Below are 20772 nucleotides of genomic sequence, written 5' to 3' on the forward strand. Positions count from 1 at the left end.
GTGGAGAAGGTAGTCAAGAAGGCATACGGCATGCTTGCCTTCATTGGCCGGGGCATTGAGTATAAGAATTGGCAAGTCATGTTGCAGCTGTATAGAACCTTAGTTAGGCCACACTTGGAGTATAGTGTTCAATTCTGGTCGCCACACTACCAGAAGGATGTGGAGGCTTTAGAGAGGGTGCAGAAGAGATTTACCAGAATGTTGCCTGGTATGGAGGGCATTAGCTATGAGGAGCGGTTGAATAAACTTGGTTTGTTCTCACTGGAACGAAGGAGGTTGAGGGGCGACCTGATAGAGGTCTACAAAATTATGAGGGGCATAGACAGAGTGGATAGTCAGAGGCTTTTCCCCGGGGTAGAGGGGTCAATTACTAGGGGGCATAGGTTTAAGGTGAGAGGGGCAAGGTTTAGAGGAGATATACGAGGCAAGTTTTTTACGCAGAGGGTAGTGGGTGCCTGGAACTCGCTACCGGAGGAGGTGGTGGAAGCAGGGACGATAGTGACATTTAAGGGGCATCTTGACAAATACATGAATAGGATGGGAATAGAGGGATACGGACCCAGGAAGTGTAGAAGATTGTAGTTTAGTCGGGCAGCATGGTCGGCACGGGCTTGGAGGGCCGAAGGGCCCGTTCCTGTGCTGTACATTTCTTTGTTCTTTGTTCTTTGTCGCGAGCAGGAGAAGAAGGGAGAGAGAGAGAGATCTGAACTTGGCCCCTCACTTTATAGGGCCCAGGGGCTTCCCGCCTCTCGGGGCGGCCCTTGACCCTGAGTCCCAAGTGATTGGACTTGTTCCCAATCACTGGGTTCGATATGCTCCAATAATGGGGCGATTCCTCGATCGGGGGGGTGGTCGTTCACCTGTCTTTGTTTCGGCCACTACAGGCGCCGACAGGTCTGGCCCGGCATTCAATTGCTAATATGTTGCAATTGTTCCCGGGGATAGCCGATTAAACTGCAGATGTCTGGGTTGATGTGCTGCTAATAGTCTTGAGTATCGATCTGGGCCGACTTCCCCAGAGCCGAATACGCTATTCTGTCTGCAGCTGTCCGTTTGTATCCTGTTGGCTGTTTTTCCCATCAGCCTTTTCGGTTAGCCATTTTACATCGGGTTTTGGCCAAATTAATAGGGAATCAGCCATTTTAGGTGGCTACAATCTTAATCTTCTAAACTCCAATGAATATTGGATTGGATTTTGGATTGGATTTGTTTATTGTCACGTGTACCAAGGTACAGTGAAAAGTATTGTTCTGTGTACAGTTCAGACAGATCATTCCATATATGACAAAAATACATCGGACAAACATAAATGCACATTGTAAATACATATGCAAAGGTGCCGGGTGAAGCATACAGGAGTGTAGTATATAATCCTGACTGGTTTAGTCTTTCCTCATATGACAGTCCCACCATCCCAGGAATCAGCCTGGTAAACCTTCTCTGCACTCCCTCCATAGCAAGAACATCGTTCCTCGGATAAGGACACCAAAATTGCACACGACCCTCCAGGTGTGGCCTCACCGCTGCCCGAGAAAATTTTAATAAAACATTCCAATTCCTGTACTCAAATCCTTTTGCTATGAAGTCCAATATGCCATTTGCCTTCGTTGCTGCCTGCTACACACTTACTTTCAGCGGCTGATGCACGAGGACACCAAGGTCTCGCTGAGTATCCACCTCCCTCAATTTACACCCATTTAAATAATAATCTGCCTTCTTATTGGTCGAATATATTTGAGTTTTACAGATGTAAGCATTTCCTTTACCATTATCCCATGAGGTCGCCTCAATTTAAAATGCCTATCACACAAGCCTATGCATGGCAACTACCCAAGCATGAAGTAATTATAATCAAAGTATTAATGTTCAGAATATTTAAGGGGGGAGCTAGGTGAGTAGATAAGAGATCAAGGAGTAAAAGGAATACTGGTAGCTTGGGATGAAGATGTGAAGCTTGTTCTCCCAATCATCAGCAAAATTGGCTCGGATCCCTACAGTGCAGGAGGAGGCCATTCAGCCCATCAATCCTCCAAAATATCACCCCACCGGGGCCCATGTCCCCGTAATCCCACCTAACCTTTTCGACACTGATGAAAAAAATGAAAATGAAAATTGCTTATTGTCACAAGTCGGCTTCAAATGAAGTTTCTGTGAAAAGCCCCTAGTCGCCACATTCCGGCGCCTGTTCGGGGAGGCTATTACGGGAATTGAACCGTGCTGCTGGCCTGCCTCGGTCTGCTTTCAAAGCCAGCGATTTAGCCCTGTGCTAAACAGCCCCTGATACTTACAAGTACAAAACTTTGGTGCTTCGCTTTATAGCCAACAGTGAACGACCTCCAGGACCAGAATTTTACGCTCCTCCCTCAGCGGGTTCTAAGGTGTGTGGGGGGGGGGGGGGGGGGGGAGGGAATGTGAAGTCGCACGGACAGGATTCCCTCCGCCATCCCGCCTGCCCTGACCTCCCAGTGGTTTTACGCCGGGGTGGGTAGGGCCGCAGACAGGAAGTCCAACTTTGTCTCAATTAAGGCCTTCAAATGGCGAATTGGTGACCCGTTTCCCACTCAGCCTCGTCTTCTAGGCTGACCGACGGATGACAACTCAAACAGAAAAAGCAGACATGAAGAGTGTTAGATCTCAGTGGGACTGTGGGGACACGACACAGAGAGAGGGTTGGCGCCTCCATCCCCAGCCCTCCCCATAAGGCCCTGTGACCTCCAGAACATCAGGCAGAGTCCCCCCACTTTACTTTCAAATAGCAGCAATGGAATCTTTCAGATTCCCCTCAGGCATGGCTTAACATCTCATCCTAAAGATGGCACCTCCAGCAGCACTACACTCCCTCAGCACTGCGCTCGACTGTCAACCTCGATTCTTGTGCTCCAGCCCAGGGAAGGGACGCCAACCTGGAGCTTCCTGGCCTGCGAGGCAGGAGAGCTACCCACTGAGCCCCAGCTGACACCAGTCCACGCCAAGGTTCCCTGTTTATTTAACGGACTAAAGATGAAATGATGATGGAGAAACAGTGGGACAGCGGTTTGCTCACTTTCTGCTGCTTGCATATCCTTTGGCTCCAGCTGTTGACCTCTTTAGTTGGATTTTCTGCCAACTGACTAGAAAACAGGCAGGATTCCAGCTTATGTTGCGTGCGGACAGTTGCACCCTTCATTGGTATGGACTTAATGCTCGTTTAGAACAGTGCTTACTCATAACCCAGCCAACGTGACCGAGGACTGAACTGTGCCACTCTTCCTCACTCTCCTACTCACACAGACCTGGGACCTATTACAACAGGGGTGTCTTCCAATGCATCCGTGAAGCTGGAGTGCACACGACAGGAAAGGTCTTTCCTATTGAAAATTGTGACCCCAATAAAAACGCGGCTGTATATCGAATAACAGACTCCCTTGGGAGAGAGGGTGGCCTGGGAATGTTGATGCTCAGCTGATAGAAAGCAGAAGTGCAAGATTCAACTGGCTTGCGAGCTCCATCTAAAGTTGGAATCACAATCTTTAACTCGCTCAAAGACAATTGTTGCCTTCTGTCACATATGCAAAATCGGTGCTGCGCTTCTGATAAGTTGCCACTTTTGCTGAAGGCATGCCAAGGGGTTTAAGACGGCGCTGAGTGCTTTGTGTGACTGACTACAAGGCAACGGAAACTGGTGCCAAATGTTTGTCACCTTTATTTGACCATTAACAAAGTGGCAAGGTTTAATACATCTGGAAGGAAATCATTTGGAGTTCAGATGATTGTGTAAAATGCACAGCATCCGATCATTCGTCCATTGTCCATCTTTCCTGATTTGTGTTTCCGTTGAAATCATTGACATTTGGGATTTTTTCAGTGAGTTTATGCTTCTCAGAACCAGAAAAATAACTCAGTCATAATGAATGAGACTTGATCATAAGCCTGATCTCTTCAATTTTATTTTCTGTGAGGTATATTTAAAGCTGACTATAGGACAGTGACTTATACAGCAGCCTATATTTTCACATACCACTGTGATTTATATCACATGCTTAAAAATAGGGAAGTGGCTTACACACCAGATTGCATTGGAATGTGTGCAGCACTCGGCATTCATGACTACAACAGCTGCCACAGCTCGCTGGATGCAACTGGGTTGCTGCCTGGAGCAAACTTGGATTTGCAGCTATCATGAAGTGGCATTGTTTGAATTTCAGTCTCGGGGAAAAGGACGAGGACTGACCACACCAGAGAGCAGATTGTGGTTTAATGATTACTTGGCCCGACATCAATTGGGCTCTTTTCTTCTCAGGGATGACTAAAGAGCTGGTCCCTCTTGTTACAATGTGCCTTTAGCAGCATTACATCACTAGAAGGGAAGTGTGTCATGCAATCCCATCTTAATTTTACTTTTGCTTCTGAGCAGAGCACACACACACACGCATAACTCTGCTGTTGGTGTCTTCAAGCTTTCTATCCATGAACATCTGTGCTCATATGTTCGTCTAATTAAATGAATCGACAACATGTTTACACAATCCCTTGAATGATTGGTGTCTATATATTATCATGATATATAGTCAAAATGCAAAAGCATTGACACAACATATACATACAACATATACACAAACACACACACATAACACACATGCACAACACACATACAAACAACAAACATGTATAACATAAACAGACACATATACTCGCACAACAAACACGTGCACACAACAAACAGGCACACACTCACATAATACGCATACACTCATAGCACACACACGCACATAACATGCGCACACACAACACATGCACAAAATACACACACACACTCACATAACATACATACCCAAACACATAACATACACATACACACATAATATACATGCACACACTCATATAACACACACACACACACACATATAGCATACACACTCACATAACATACATACACACACACACATAACACACATGCAAACCATAAGGTGGAATCTTACCAAAAATGGTGAAGTGTCAGTTCCGGTGAGATAAACTGCAAATCACGGCGTTGGCGGCAAATCTCAAGGCATATCATTGATCCCCTTAAAAAGTTGTTTTCTTCACGTGAGTCACGCTGTGCTCTTGGTGGCCTACTGCTACTTTGCTCGCCTCGGGGAAACTTAATCACTGTGATCACTGGGGAGCTCCATTTAAACGCCTCCCCAGCACTCGCCAAATCCAACTGAGCAGGTGGCAGCCAGGAAACTTGCTCCAAGATTCTGGAACTCCTGGATGGAGTTCAGCAGAGACGGGACCTCCTGTACCCGTGTCTAAAAAGGTGTTCCTCCAGCAAGGTAACCACCCTGGCAACTTTAGTCAGTGCCAGCTCCCTGCAGACGAGGATGGGGCAGCAGTGTCGGGATCAAAATTAATGACATTCTTTGCATGGTCATGCACCCCTCAATGTACTCCTCACACCCTCCTCACACCTCCAAGGTGTTCACTCACCCAGCCACCTCCTAGGTTGCCCACCTGTCATGAGGCCCTCTGGCCTTTCCCCCATCCCCATGGTGCCACTCCTCAACCATCTGAACTGGCCGGACTCCCACCTACACTCTCCCCATCTGACTCTCCGCAGGACAAACCCGAGGACAACCAGTGTGAGCGGGTCGAGCCATCCGGAGTCAAGCAGGTGGCTCTGCCCCCAAACCCCACATGAGGAAAGATCCCTTGACATGACCGGGGATGAGCAGATCCGTGCCTCTGCAAATGGAGAAGTGGGAGCAGCGAGCAAAAGTGGGAACTCTAAGGACACATAGTCATTCCTCAAACTTCACCTGAGTAAACATCTGACATCATTTATCCCCCGTGATGTGCTAATTCCACCTCCATTCCCTTGCAAGGTAATCAGGAGAACAGACTGGACCATCCTTGTGCCCGCTGGAAACTAAGGAGCCGAGCAGCTCTGAGGGAGAATTCTCGGACATCATCATTGAAGAGGTGTCATAGCTGTCGCCCGCACCCTCCACCGGTGCAGATCTTCACACCTCGGTGGGATTCAGTAGCTGGCGGACTTCTGGGTCACTCACTGGAGATCACCTCACAGCTGAAGATCCACAGCAGATGGAGGCAGGGATGTCCCACTCGGAGTGCTGTCGGAGCCCAGGACACTGCCGAACCCCTGGCCGATGGCGTGTCCCCCTGGTACGGTCTTCTCAGAGCTGTTGGAACTACAAAGGCAGAGTTGTGAGCGACAGGAAAGGATGACAGCATCCTTCCTTGGACTGCAAGGCTGACTGGAGGAGTCCTATCGCCGTCTGTCCGAGGAGATGGTGCCGCCACTCCAACGCAACGAGGCCAAGACTGCGAGGGTGGTGTCTGCAATGGGTACTTGGCGCAGGAGGTGCATTCCAAGGCAGTGGATGTCCACTCCATGGCTCAGCTCATGACCTCCATGGCTGAGGACATGAGCTCCATATTGCAAGGCTTCACTGGTGGGAAACCACGGGTGGGATTCTCCGGTCGGCGACGCCAAAATCACGTTCAGCGATCGGCTGGAGAATCAAAGTTTGCGCCGAAATCGGGGGCGGTGCCGCTTTCGCGATGCTGCACCCCCTCCAAAGTGGCATAGGAGTATGCCATATCGACGGCCTCAGGACGTTGCCTGAGGCCGTCCCCCTGATGCTCTGCCCCCGACCGGCCGAATTCCCCACGGTCTCTCTTGGTATTACTTGTCGGGACTCAGAGTGGCGGCTGCGGACTCTCCAGCACCTCCACAGTCGAGGGAGGGCCGATCCGCGGGCAGGGGGGACTTTGGCAGGGGCTGGGGGCGCTGTTGGGGGGTGGTCCGGGGGTCGGGGACTGTCCAAAGGGGGGGGGCACTACTTGCCAGGCCGGGTCTGCATGCAGCTGGTGCCATGTTGCACGGCGTGGTCGCCGCAGGCTGCCATTGTGCCGCCGCCATGGACCCGGCAATTCTCCGGCCGTATCAGCAGTGAGAGCCGGGTGCTCTACGCTGCCCGCATGCTAGCCCCCAGCCAAACGGAGGATCGGTGGTCGTTGTGCGAAGACTTTTTGGTCGTGAAAGGCCACCGTTCCCACGCTGGTGTCAGGACATAGCCTGAGAATCGGAGAACCCAGCCCCACGAGTGACTGCGCCAGGGGACGGCGGGCATTCTGCATTCCACTCCAGCTGCCCCTCTATCAAATGGAGGAGCATGTGGGCGCCTGGGTACCCGAAGGGAAGCACTCCACCATTGAGAAGGAAGCCTTAGCGTTGCCGCTAGCCCTTTAGAATTTTGAAATTTATATCTGGCGTGATAATAAGCAAAACCTACTCTGCACAGACTCGCATTTGTGGAAAAATTTAACACTCGGAAAGCAAGATTGTCCAGTTGGAGTTATGGTTGCAACCTTTCAACGTACAAATTGTGCATATTCCTGGAAAGGACAATGTTATTGCTGATATTCAGTGTTGATATAAGAATTGGGGGAACTTGTCTAGTGGGAAAGGAATGATGAATGAATATTTGTTTTGTAGTTTATGTCACATACCTTGTGATGAAACATCCTAGCAATGACGTTTTATCGCTCTAAGGGGGGAGGTACGCAAGAGTCCTTCCTGTCTATTTCCTTTGTTCCCATTTCTTTTATGTTATTTTATGATTTTGGTCTGTGGACCCATAATCGGAATGTGCCTTTAAGCAGAAGACTCAAGGTTGAAGCAGCCTGTTTGCCAGGAGACTGTGTTCCCAGGTTTTGTTTTTGGAGAGGAGAAGCGGATCCGAGTGAATCTTAGGAACCAGGTTTTGAGGGAGTCAGATCGATTGTTTGGCTAGCGGCTGGTGGTTGGGCCAGGGATGGTGTTCTGCCTGACAGCGGTTAGCGGTTGGTTCCTGCGTGATGCTTCCGAGAGAACTAGCTGGAAGCTTTTAGACTTTGGAAGTGAAAGGATCTCTCTCCCTCTCTCTCTCACTCTCTCTCTCTCTCTCTCTCTCGCTCCTCCTTGCTGAAGTGTCAAAACTGATTTATTGCTCTGAAAGCAGTGAGTGACCAGCACATCCTTTGCTGTGAACCTGGAATGATGCTGAGTCTGAGAACCTTACCAGAGAATCCTAGAAGGAAGAACTATCAAAACGAATGCTGAACTTCAGAAATTCACGAACTAGAAGTCATCCCAGTGCACCAAAGATCCTTGTACTGATCCTTTTATTTTTATTAATATTTTATTTCCCGCTCCATCACGGGGTTTCCCTTGGGATGAACCCCCAGCTGGCAGGAAACCCATGGCGAGGATGCACCATCGGCGGAACTGGAAGATCCAGCCAGTTTCAACAGCTGGCTGTTGCAGCCCTGGTATCCAGCAACGACACTAGTCCTCGGGTGGATGGCAACTCTTGGTGGGCGGGATTTCCAGTCGGGATCCTTGACCCTGGGGAAGGCCCATGACTGTTCGGTTAAGTGCTTGAGTGGCTGGAGAGCCGACAGGCGAGACCCCCATCACGTCCATTAAATACCACCCAATCAAATGGGTTATCAACCCATAAACCACCCCCTGCTGTTCCTTATTCTTTTACAGTGCTCTTAATTCGATGTCTAGGTTTAGCTCCAATGGAAGGACTTTTAGGATCCGATCTATTTTATATGTTCCGTTCATTTAAGTTACTTTATCTTTTTTTGTGTCAAATGAAACAAACAGAGAATGTGCCATCTATCACGTGAAATGAGCCAGTACATTTGAGCTGCAAAGATGTAAAAAGGAAACATGTAACATGAACCAAAAACGCTCATTTAAGAGAAGCTTGGAGCCTGAAGAAAATGAAGCTCTCCAAAGCAAAAGTCATTTTACCTGTTTTTTAAAATTGACAGCGTGCTATTGCAGGCCAGATGCACGAGGGTTCTTGAAAACCCAGCTCAGCTATTTTGCAAACAAATAGATTTCCCATCATCATGAACTAAAGAAAGACGAGTGTTTATATGGCGCTATCATGATCTCAGGTAATCCAAGATCGCTCAGCATCCAATGAAGGACTTTTGACGTGTGGTCACCGATGTAACGTAGGAGGCGTGGCACCCAATTTCCGCACAGCATGCTCCCACAAAAAGTTACAAAATGAACCAACCAGATCATCTGTTTGAGACGTTGGTTGAGAGATAAATGTTGGCCTCTACAATGGGTCGAACCCCTCTGATCTTCAATGTGGAGCAATGGCACCTGTGCAAGACAGAGTGGGCCTTGGTCTAACACCTCATCGTTAAGGTGGTACCTCTAGTGATACAGCATTACCTCAGTAATACACTGAACTTTCAGCCTCCTGATGTGGGCCTTGAATCTTGTGACTCAGGGTATTAGAGAAGGCTCTGTACTTTTGCTGCTACAGTTTAAGTCATAGATCGCAACGTTGCTGAGAGAGATTGAAAATAATAAGGCGTGTTCTGCAATGCGCTGTTCTACATCTGAATGTGAGTGTAGTCACAACCACAGCAGCAAATAAACAGGATTACACTTGCACATTGGAACATAATTCCCACTTAATACAGAGTTCCTGTTGAAAAGGACAGCCATAACTCCAAGGTTCCAATTGGACCAGATCCAGCCATTAGGCAAATACATCCTAAATTGGGTCACAAATTTCATGCTGTAATGAACCCGATACTAACGTTATCCCGCATTAAGATTTTATAGTTTTGTTTCCATGGTTTCTAGACTGGAACAATCTCAGTGCAGGACCACATTACTGCCAATACCAAGTCAATAAAACCTCTAAAATGCCTGATTTTAATAACTGCTTATAAAGCTAAACTTCATAATGATGTCGGGTCAAAATTGCTGTGTAATTGGTTATAAAATTAGAAAACAGAATCCGTGCAATACTTAAAATTGGGTACTGTGTGTTTGGCGAAATTGACAATGGCCGTAAAAGATTGCTTCTGTTTGTGTCGACTGGTCTGGAGTCTCTCATAATAAACCCTCAAATGATGACATGTGGATTTGCCCTGCTTAATATGCAGACTTTTCCATTAAATAAAACGTGCAAAGCTGGTGTAATATGCTTGCACAGTTGTGAAGCTCTTTCTCAGGAGATATGTGCATTTATATAGCGCCTTTCACAACATCAGGATATCTGAAAAATGCTTAACTGACAACCATTGAAGTTCACTGATTTCAGATAGAAAATGCATCAACCAATTCGCCCGCAGCAAGATCTCACAAACAGAAATGGGGTAACGACCGGATTATTTGGGGTAAATTTTGGCCAGTTCACCATGGAGAACTCTCCTCTTTTTTGATGTTGTGGTGAACCACTGTATTATATTGTACATACTGTTCTTACTTATGGTACTTACTGTTCTTACTGTTTGTTACTGCCTGCTGGCTCCGCCCCTCGGGCTCAAGTATAAAGGTAGCTAACCTCCAGCCCTGCCCTCATTCTGGGACCAGCTGCCAACAGGTGTCTTTTAACTGATTAAAGCCACAGTTTACTCTTCCGACTCTCGTCTGTCATCATTGATGGTACATCAATTTAATCAGCTAAAATTTTAAGATGGATCCATCACTCAACCCTGATTGCCTGGAGCTGGACCCCCAAGCAGCCGACGCCACTGCCACGTTTGAACGCTGGCTAAGCTGCTTTGAATCTTACATTGATTCCTCCACCGCCGCTGTCGCTGAGACCCACAAGCTGAGAATCCTCAACTCCCAGGTGAGTCCGCAAGTTTTCCTTCTTATCAGAGACGCTACCTCGTTCGAGGATTTGATAACGATGTTGAAGGGGCAGTATGTTAAGGAAGTCAATGAGGTGTACGCTCGGCATCTCCTTGCCACGAGGCGACAGTGCCCCAGAGAATCGCACGCTGAATTTCTGCGCGCCTTGCGGGTACTCGGCCGGAAGTGCAGTTGTAAGGTGGTATCGGCTGACAAGCTCACCGAATTGCTGATCCGGGACGCCTATGTCGCAGGCATAAAATCTAATTACATCCGCCAGCGCCTACTAGAAGGGGGTACACTCGACCTCCAAGACACAGTACAACTCTCGGACTCGTTGGAAGTGGCCTTCCATAACATGCCTCCAACCACGCAGCACCCTCGTGGACGTCGTGGGTGCCGCCATCACCCGACCCGGGGCGCCGCAAGCCAGTGCCGCGCAGCGGCCCGCCAACTCCGGAGGCCCGAAAAGTTACTTCTGTGGCCAGGGTAAGCACCCCAGACAACGCTGCCCAGCGAAGAGCGCGATCTGCAACGGGTGCGGAATGAAGGGCCACTTCTTTAAAGTCTGCCAGGCCCGACCTGTTTCTAAACCCAGCAGCGCTGCGTGTAGCCCGCGGGGACCGCCGCCATCTTCGACGCCACCCGTCACGTGTGACCCGTGGTGGCCGCCATCTTCAACGCCACCCGCCACGTGCGACCCGTGGGGGCCGCCATCTTGGAATCACCCCGCTGCCTCACAGAACCCCTGCTCACCAGATCGTACGCTGGCCTCCGCTCCCCTCGACCTCATCACCTCACCAAATCCATGATGGCCGTCCGGATTAACGGCCACGAGACAATCTGCCTCTTCGACTCCGGGAGCACGGAGAGTTTCATTCACCCAGATACGGTATGGCGCTGCTCCCTCCCAATTTTACCCGCGACCCAGAAAATCTCCCTGGTTTCCAAATCACATTCCGTGGAAGTCCGTGGGTACTGTGTCGCAACCCTTACAGTACGGGGCGTCGAGTACAAAAATTTCAAGCTCTACGTCCTCCCCCAACTCTGCGCTGCCCTACTACTAGGTCTAGATTTCCAATGCCACCTCAAAAGTCTTACCTTGGAGTTCGATGGACCCCTGCCCCCTCTCACCGTCTGTAGCCTCTCGACCCTTAAGGTCGCCCCACCCCCGCTCTTTGCTAACCTCACCCTGGACTGTAAGCCCGTCGCCACTAGGAGCAGACGATACCGTGCTTGGGACAAGGCCTTTATCAGGTCGGAGGTCCAGTGACTCCTGCGGAAAGGGATCATAGAGGCCAGTACTAGCCCCTGGAGAGCCCAAGTGGTGGTCGTCAAAACTGAGGGGAAGCACCGGATGGTCATCGACTACAGTCAGACCATCAACCGGTACACGCAGCTCGATGCGTACCCTCTCCCCCGCATATCCGACATGGTCAATCAGATTGTGCAGTACCGAGTCTTCTCCGCTATTGACTTGAAGTCCGCGTACCACCAGCTCCCTATCCACCTGGAGGACCGCCAATACACTGGCTTCGAGGCAGACGGCCGCCTCTACCACTTCCTCAGGGTCCCCTTTGGCATCACCAATGGAGTCTCGGTCTTCCAACGGGAGATGGACCGAATGGTTGACCAGTACGGGCTGCAGGCCACGTTCCCATATCTGGATAATGTCACCATCTGCGGCCATGACCAGCAGGACCATGACGCTAACCTCCAACATTTCCTCCACACCGCCAAGCTCCTTAACCTAACAGACAATAAGGAGAAATGTGTTTTCCGCACAACCCGCCTAGCCATCCTTGGCTACGTTGTGGAAAACGGAGTCCTAGGGCCCGATCCCGACCGCATGCGCCCCCTCCTGGAACTTCCACACCCCCACTGCCCCAAGGCCCTGAAGAGATGCCTGAGGTTCTTTTCCTATTATACCCAGTGGGTCCCCAATTATGCAGACAAGGCCCGCCCACTTATTAAACCTACCATTTTTCCCCTGACGGCTGAGGCCCGCCTGGCCTTCAACCGCATCGAAACAGATCTTGCCAAAGCCACGATGTACGCAGTAGACGAGTCCATCATGTTCCAGGTGGAGAGCGATGCATTTGACTTTACTCTGGCCGCTACCCTCAACCAGGCAGGCAGGCCCGTGGCTTTCTTCTCCCGTACCCTCCAGGGCTCTGAAAATCGACACTCCTCCGTCGAAAAGGAAGCCCAGCCCATTGTAGAAGCTGTGCGAGATTGGAGGCATTACCTGGCCGCCAGGTGATTCACTCTCCTCACTGACCAACGGACGGTTGCCTTCATGTTTAACAATAGCAGCGGGACAAGATCAAGAATAACAAGATCCTAAGGTGGAGGATCGAACTCTCCACCTATATTTATGATAGCTTGTATCGACCTGGGAAGCTCAATTTGCCCCCAGATGCCCTATCCCGCGGTACATGTGCCAGCGCACAAGTAGACCGACTTTGGGCCCTCCACAATGTCCTCTGTTACCCGGGGGTCCCTCGTTTTTTTCCATTTTATCAAGGCCGGCAACCTGCCTTACTCCATCGAGGAGGTCAGGACCATGACCAGGGACTGCCAGGTCTGCGCGGAGTGCAAACCGCACTTCTATCGGCCGGATAGAGCACACCTGGTAAAGGCCTCCCGCCCCTTTGAGCGCCTCAGCATCGATTTCAAAGGTCCCTCTCGTCCACTGACCGCAATGTGTACTTTCTCAACATCATTGATGAGTACTCATATTTCCCTTTCGCCATCCCGTGCCCTGACATGACCTCTGCCACAGTCATCAAGGCCCTGCACGGCCTCTTCACCTTGTTCGGTTTCCCCACTTACATCCATAACGATCGGGGTTCCTCCTTCATGAGTGATGAGCTGCGTCAGTTCCTGCTTAGCAAGGGCATCGCCTCAAGTAGGACTACAAGCTACAACCCCCGGGGAAATGGACAGGTGGAGAGGGAGAACGCGGTGGTCTGGAAGGCCGTCCTTCTTGTCCAGAAGTCTCCCTGTCTCCTGCTGGCAGGAGGTCCTTCCTGATGCGCTCCACTCCATCCGGTCGCTCCTGTGTACCGTCACCAATGTGACCCCTCATGAGAGGATGTTTGTCTTCCCCGGGAAGTCCACCTCAGGGGTCTCGCTCCCGTCCTGGCTGACGGTTCCAGGGCCCGTCCTCCTCCGGAAGCATGCGAGGAGTCACAAGTCGGATCCCCTGGTCGAACGGGTCCTTCTCCTCCATGCTAACCCCCAATATGCCTACGTGGCACACCATGACGGGCGGGAGGACACAGTCTCCCTTCGGGACTTGGCACCCGCAGGTTCCCCAGCGACCATCACCACTACCCCCGACTCTACACTGTCTCTCTCTGTTGCTACTCACGACTCTACACCGTCTCCCTCCGTTGCTACTTATCCGGAAGACGATACGCAGGTCTCAACACTTCATCCGACACCAGTGTCCTCACCACAGCCGGGACTGAGGCGATCACAGCAGAAGGTCAGAGCCCCCGACAGACTCAATCTCTAATTCAACCCGTCCACTTCACCCCCGCCGGACTCTTTTTTAACAGGGGGTGAATGTGGTGAACCACTGTATTATATTGTACCTACTGTTCTTACTTATGGTACTTACTGTTCTTACTGTTTGTTACATGTCTGGGTTTGTCCCTGCTGGCTCGCCCCTCGGGTTCAAGTATAAAGGTAGCTAACCTCCAGCCCTGCCCTCATTCTGGGACCGGCTGCCAACAGATGTCTTTTAGCTGATCAGAGCCACAGTTTACTCTTCCGACTCTCGTCTGTCGTCATTGATGGCACATCAAGAGCAAACGGAGGATGCTGGGAAAGCTCAGCAGGTTTGGCAGCATCTGTAGGGAGAGAGAAACAGAGTTATCGGGAGCGATTTATCGGCCTCCTTGTGCCCGACTTGGTGACGCATCAAGGGCGTTAAAGAGACTCGCAATGCTCGAGATGTCTCCCGAGATTGAACGGCATCTCGCCAGACGTCACGATCTGGATCTCGCCCTCACTGGGCAAGATCCAGGTTAGCATGTTTAAGTGAACCATTAGGCCCATTTAAATATGTCTGCGCTGGATTCTCTCGACCTCCTGGACCTAACGGCCTCGCCTGGGAGACCTTGGCAGTGCGCCGTCTATCAGTGGTGCACGCAAGCGTGGATCAGGAGTAACGGCAGTTGGGGAGGGGGTTCCCCAGGCCATTAGAGAATCCCGGGTGGTCGGTCTGGGGATGCGTGGTACCCTGGTACTCCCTCTGACACTCAGGTACCTTGGCACTGCCAGCCTGGCACCTTGGCACTGCCACCTGGGCCTTTAAAAATGGCGCTCCCATCCGCAAGTCGTCTTTCTGCACCGGCGAGCTGAGCTTGTCAGTGCAGGAAACGATGTAGCCACAGTGCTATCCACTTGTGCTACAGTGCTGCCCCTATACTGCCCGTGTTTTCATCAGGACGAAAGCGAGAAAATCTGTTCGATACTGTCCTGTAGCTGGAAGAGACTGCAACAGCAGTGTAGCAAATATAAGAATTAAAGATAGATGACCAGGTGTGGGGGACGGTAAGGGGGTGGAGTTCTGCTGCTGTGCTGAACAGTTGTTGAACCAATGCTACGAAAAAACAAGATATTAATCTCTCTGATTGTGGGGTCTTGCTTTGCACAAGAATGGCTGGCACACTTAAAGCCAAAGTAATCCATTGCATGCACTGAAATTTGGGGCAATGTGGCACTTTATAAAAAAGCTAATAATACTGATTTTTTTTTTTTAAATGAAGGCACAGAGGTGTGAAACAACGGAGAGGGAGACGATGGGGTAGTGGTAATGTCACTGGACTGGTAATTCAGAGACCCAGGTTCCTGCTGTGAGGACATGGGTTCAAATCCCACCGTGGCAACTGGGCTGCCATTTGAATTCTGTTAATAAATCTGGGATCGAAAGCTAGCCTCAGCTGACCATAATGGTCCAAAGGATGTACAGGTTAGGTGTGTTGGCCATGTTAAATTGTTTCTTTGTCCCAAAGGCTAGGTGGGGTTATGGGGTTGCGGGGAATGGGCCTCGGTAGGTTGTCTTTTCAGAGGCTGGTGCAGATTCGATGGGCTGAATGGCCTCCTTCTGCACAGTACGAATTCTATGATTCCATGATTCGATTGCTGTAAAAACCTATCTGATTCACCAATAAAATCTGCCATCCTTACCTGATTTGGCCTACATGTAACTCCAGCCCCACAGCAATGTGGTTCACACTTAGATGTCCTCTGAAGTGACCTAACGCGCCACTCAGATCAAGGGAAATTTGAGATGGGCAACTAATGCTGGCCTTGCCAATGAAACCCACAACCCATGAAAGAATGACGAAAACACAGAGGAAGAGAAATTGGTCCTCACTCCGAGAAAACAAATGCAAAAAGCACCAATTTCCTGTTGCCTGAAAGGCATTCAACTCCAAAATGGGCCAGGTGATTTATCAAGCGTCGACCACTGCTGCCCGATGCAAATGCCCCCTCTGCTAAATTGATTCGACTCAGGAATCATCAACTGTGGCCACGGTTACGAAGCTGCCACCCACAAAAAGGTTTTTTGTTTTGAAGGCAGGTGTGGACTGGGGACGACGTTCCTCCCAGCTCCACATCACGCCCAAGGACCGCTGCCAGACTGCGACCAGTCCCTCACTCCCCCTACCCACTGTCATCCTTTCCTTCTTCCGTAGACTGACGTAAGGGCTGCAGCAGATGAGGCAAGCCATTTGAACTTCGCCCTTTCTAAGTATAGGCCCCAGGTGCCTCAAGCACCGGCGACACCCTCAAATTAGTGAATTAAGGCCCAATTTTAGGTGAGTTTAGCACCTGCTGATTGGGTTACAAGTCGTCCACATGCCGTCGGTTATGCTTTCAAAGATCAATGACAAATTTCTATCCTCACATGGTAGTATGACTCGGAGGGCAGTCCAAGATCTGAGAGCCAGCCTCCGATCACAAATTCCGCAAAAAGATGGAGTTCCTGATCTCACCCATTTTGCCAGAGAAGTGCTTAGCAATGGAAGAAAAGAGACATGGGCCATGCTCCCAGTACTTCAAGTGTCTGTCCTCCTGACCAAAGAGGGTGAGGCCCATGGCAGCGTTTGTGGGTCTGCCCTCCTTTCAGTAACAAGTAACAAGTGGTGGGACGGTGGCACAGCGGTTAACACTGCTGCCTCACAGCACCAGGGGCCCGGGTTCGATTCCGGCCTGGGGTGACTGCCTGTGTGGAGTTTGCACTTTCTCCCTGTGTGTGCGTGGGTTTCCTCCGGATGCTCCGGCTTCCTCCCACAGACCAAAGATATGCAGGTGAGGGGGAATGGCCACGCTGAATTGCCCCTCGTGTCCAATGTTTGGGCGGGGTTACGGTGATTGAGCGGGGGAGTGGGTCTAGGTAGGGTGCTCTTTCGGAGGATTGGGGCAGACTCTATGGATAATTCCTCTTTGCAGCAACATTTGAAAGTAGGCAAAACTACACTGGACAGTCCTTGAAGGGTTAAATAGTTTCTTTATCCGACTTGTATAAACAGATTGCTCCTGTGTGTTGAGTAGATAGGCTAACAGTTACCAGATGCTCGATTCAGGAATTTAGAAATGCAGAGAGTAGCGCAGATGTGAAAATTCACAATACATCTCAAACAAATGGTAAAGGGAAAACAAATCGAGAAAATGTTAATGCCAGCTGAAAGCTACCAGAAATATTACTGACTGTGGTGCACGAATGACATGTTATCTGAGCCCCATCTGTTTACGATTCCCCCACATGTTTTTTGTACCCTATTGCTTATACATTTTTTCCTATATACCTTAATAAAGCGCTGTGGGGTTAGTCGCGCTTTTCTATTCGAAGGCACCATGGAGTTTATTGCTCAGAAAGGCAGCGATATAAAACACTGCAGCTGCAATGGATGGTACATTTCAACCTTTGCAGTTAATGGGGGGGGGGGGGGAGAAAAAAAAGGCTTTAACCTTCAAACGTTCTTTCTGTTGTCTAATTCAGTTTCTCTCATGCATCTCGACGGTGACACAAAGTACATCACGGCTGAAATTGAATTGCGGCCTCACCTCCTGCTTCATCGGGGATTGGACGTTGAAGCTCCACAGATGGGCAGGAAGATGAGCAAGATCAGAGCCAAGGTGATTGCGACAGACCGTAAAGGGCTGGGAAAATGGCCAAGCGGCGCATAGATTTGTTCAGGGAATCCTACCCAAACCAGCCAAAATATGCAGATAAATCTGCGCGTCACGTCGACAAAGATTTTGAATGGATTAATGTCATGTGTGGACTGTTTAGTGCAATTCTTTGTGAACTAGATTGATAGCCCATGGCATTGAGTCAGTGGGCTGATAAGTATCGCTCATATTTATTGCAAAAATATTGAATTGAAGCTGCATGTAATTACAATATATACGTGGAGAGAGGGAGCTGAATATGTGAAAATAATCCGAATCGAGATCTGCCCAGCTCCTGCGTCTTCCTAATGTCACGGTGTGGAATGTTTTGCACGTCTCGCCAGTGTTTTAGTTAAAATGAAGGAAGCTCGGCTCTGCCAATGGCTTAGCACATGAATGAATTTCATGCTCTGTTGTGTGTGTGTGTGGAATAGTTTAGAACTGCTTCAAATCCCAACAGTATGACAACGTGCCAACAAGACTCAAACCTCTGCACGATAATTCATAGCTGCAGTGCACAGGTGGGGTTTGGGAGCAGGGAGGCGGCCCAGCAGTTACCTGGGCAACTCTTGGCATGAATATTGCTGTGGGAGGAAAATGTAAGTTTCAACTAATGGCCACTGAGATTCCGAGGGACCAACGATTGATGGGCTGGCACTGGTTACCACAAATCAAACCAATCTTGGAGACGGGAACTCAAGCAGGCTATGTTTCAGCAATTGTTTCTTGTTTGTCCTTATTAAGTATGGCAGACCAGGTACCTGGGCTGTGTTAGGAACAAAAAAAAGTTGTTTTAAGGGATTTGTATTTGTACAGGTAAACATTAGAAATGAGGCATGGGGCTGGATTCTCTGTTTCAGCTGCTAAGTGCCAGCTGAAACAAAGAATTTGGGGGCGTTTTATGACACCAAAATCGGCGCCAAACCCTCACCGATTCTGGGACCGGTGAGGGGCTAGCAGTGGTGCCGGGTGAAACCCCCGGCTCCGGTGCTGAAAATGGCAGGGGAGTGACCGGGTCCCTGGCCGCACATGCACACGGAGATGACCTGTAGCTGTCGCGCCGTAGAGCATGGCGCCGGCCATGTGTGGTCCCGACCCGCGATCTACGACCCCACAGGCCACCCCCTGGCCCCCCCATGCCAGTCTCCCCAGCCCTCGTGGAAGCTTCCCCAGCCTAGCGGCACGGATCCCATCTGAGTGTGGCGGTGCTGGACATAGTCCACAGTTGCCACGCCGAGTTCCCGACCACTCAGACCAGACGTCAACCGCGTGGTCGGGAACTCGGCCCATCGGGGGCGGAGCATCGTGGGAGGCCCTTCCGATGACATGCCAACGCCGTTCCAACGGCATGTGGCGCGGAAGGCAATTACGCCACTTCCGAGCTGGCGGAGCATGGCTGACCGGTGTCAAACCGGCACCTGCCCCAATTTGGGTGTCAGAATGGATTCTCCGCCCAATCGTCGATTATGATATCGACGTCAGGCAACGGAGAATACCGCCATTTCAGGTGAGTTTAATTTAATGTTTCTGTGCCTGGAAGGGTAAACCCTACAGTTAGATTCAGGCTGGAAAAAGGTGTTTGTATGTGTAGGCGTTGGTTAAGTTCCAACTGTGTTTCTAATAATAATCTTTATTACTGTCACAAGTAGGCTTACATTAACACTGCAATGAAGATACTGTGAAAATCCCCTCGTTGCCACACTCCGGCGTTGGTTCGGGCCTCAAGGAAACTAGAGAAATGAAGCAAAGTGTCCGATAAGTCTGGAGTTAAGTGAACAGAGACCAAGGAATGGTTCAGAAGAATTCAAGGCAGAGTAAACAAAGTGTTCTGAGTTAAAGAGCCAATTGCCGTAAACAGATTTAAGGTGGGACAAATCAAATGTCTGATTCAATTTTAATACAGTCTGGGAATCGAGAGTTAAAGCAATTGTGAAAAGTTTGCACAGCAGCCGAGACAAATAAATCCTAAAGGGGTTGATGCAAAATGCTGGACTGGATTCTCTGTTAAAAGTGGAGCGGAAGCTTTGTTTAAAAGGGTAATTTGGAAAACCTGGTCTATATTTTGAATTGCAAACCACTAAAGGGAAGCATGCTTATGAAAGAAGATTTTAAAGTGCGTTTTCAGAGTGGAGTTTGGAAACTTTCACATGACAATCTTATGGGGGGATTCTGGGGAGACATCCACAAGCATCCACGTGGGGTTTAGAGTGGAGAGTGTATTTTCCCACAGTCACCTTGTGTGCTTAAAAGGGATTTAGTGTTAATGAGACCATTGTAGATTCAGGTGTACTTTGTAATCCATGTTAATCCTAAAACCGATGTGTAATTGTTAAGCTAAGGCGGGAGTAAAGGTGTACCATATCATCCAAACTTTTCATGTTTAATAAATGTTTATTGTCTTGTTGTTAAAACTAATTAGCAGTCCTGAGACTCGGTTCCTCCACATTGTATAAAAAAATAAATAAAAGTTACGGGGCGGGATTCTCTGGTCCGCTAGCCACGTTTTCCGGTGCGGTGCACCCCCGTTAGCCGTTCCTGCAGCTGGCCAATGGGGCTTCCTATTGTGGCCACCCCACGCCATCAAGAAACCCACGGGCGTGGGTGCACTGCCGGCAGACCAGAGGGTCCCGCAGACTGAGAATTCCGCTGATGGCCTTTTGAGCCGGTGTTCCATTCTGGGATCTTACCATCCAGTTGTAACATCAACAGCTGTGTGTTGTCTTTTATGGAGAACTAAATAAGCTGCTTTCCAATATACATTACATTGACATTAAGATCATGGCCTTGTTGCAACCTAGCAAATCTTCTCTGGACTGCCTCCAATGCCAGTATATCTTTGCTTAGATAAGGGGACCAACACTGTTCAGAGTATTCCAGATGTGGTCTAACTAGTGCCTTGTGTAGTTTTAGCAAAGTTCCCCTATTTTTTTACT

General features: G+C 49.6%; 1 long non-coding RNA gene across 1 annotated transcript in view; it reads left to right on the top strand.

The window, feature by feature from the left end:
- Positions 1-20212, top strand: part of LOC140394412 (uncharacterized) — a 142317-nt gene extending 122105 nt beyond the window's left edge. The window contains exons 2-3 of the long non-coding RNA XR_011935875.1: positions 17667-17803; positions 19489-20212. This is a non-coding gene — a long non-coding RNA (uncharacterized lncRNA). The remainder of the gene's footprint in view (positions 1-17666; positions 17804-19488) is intronic.
- Positions 20213-20772: the final 560 nt, after the last annotated feature.

Source organism: Scyliorhinus torazame, chromosome 17 (assembly GCF_047496885.1).
Source record: "Scyliorhinus torazame isolate Kashiwa2021f chromosome 17, sScyTor2.1, whole genome shotgun sequence".
Taxonomy (NCBI): Eukaryota; Metazoa; Chordata; class Chondrichthyes; order Carcharhiniformes; family Scyliorhinidae; genus Scyliorhinus; species Scyliorhinus torazame.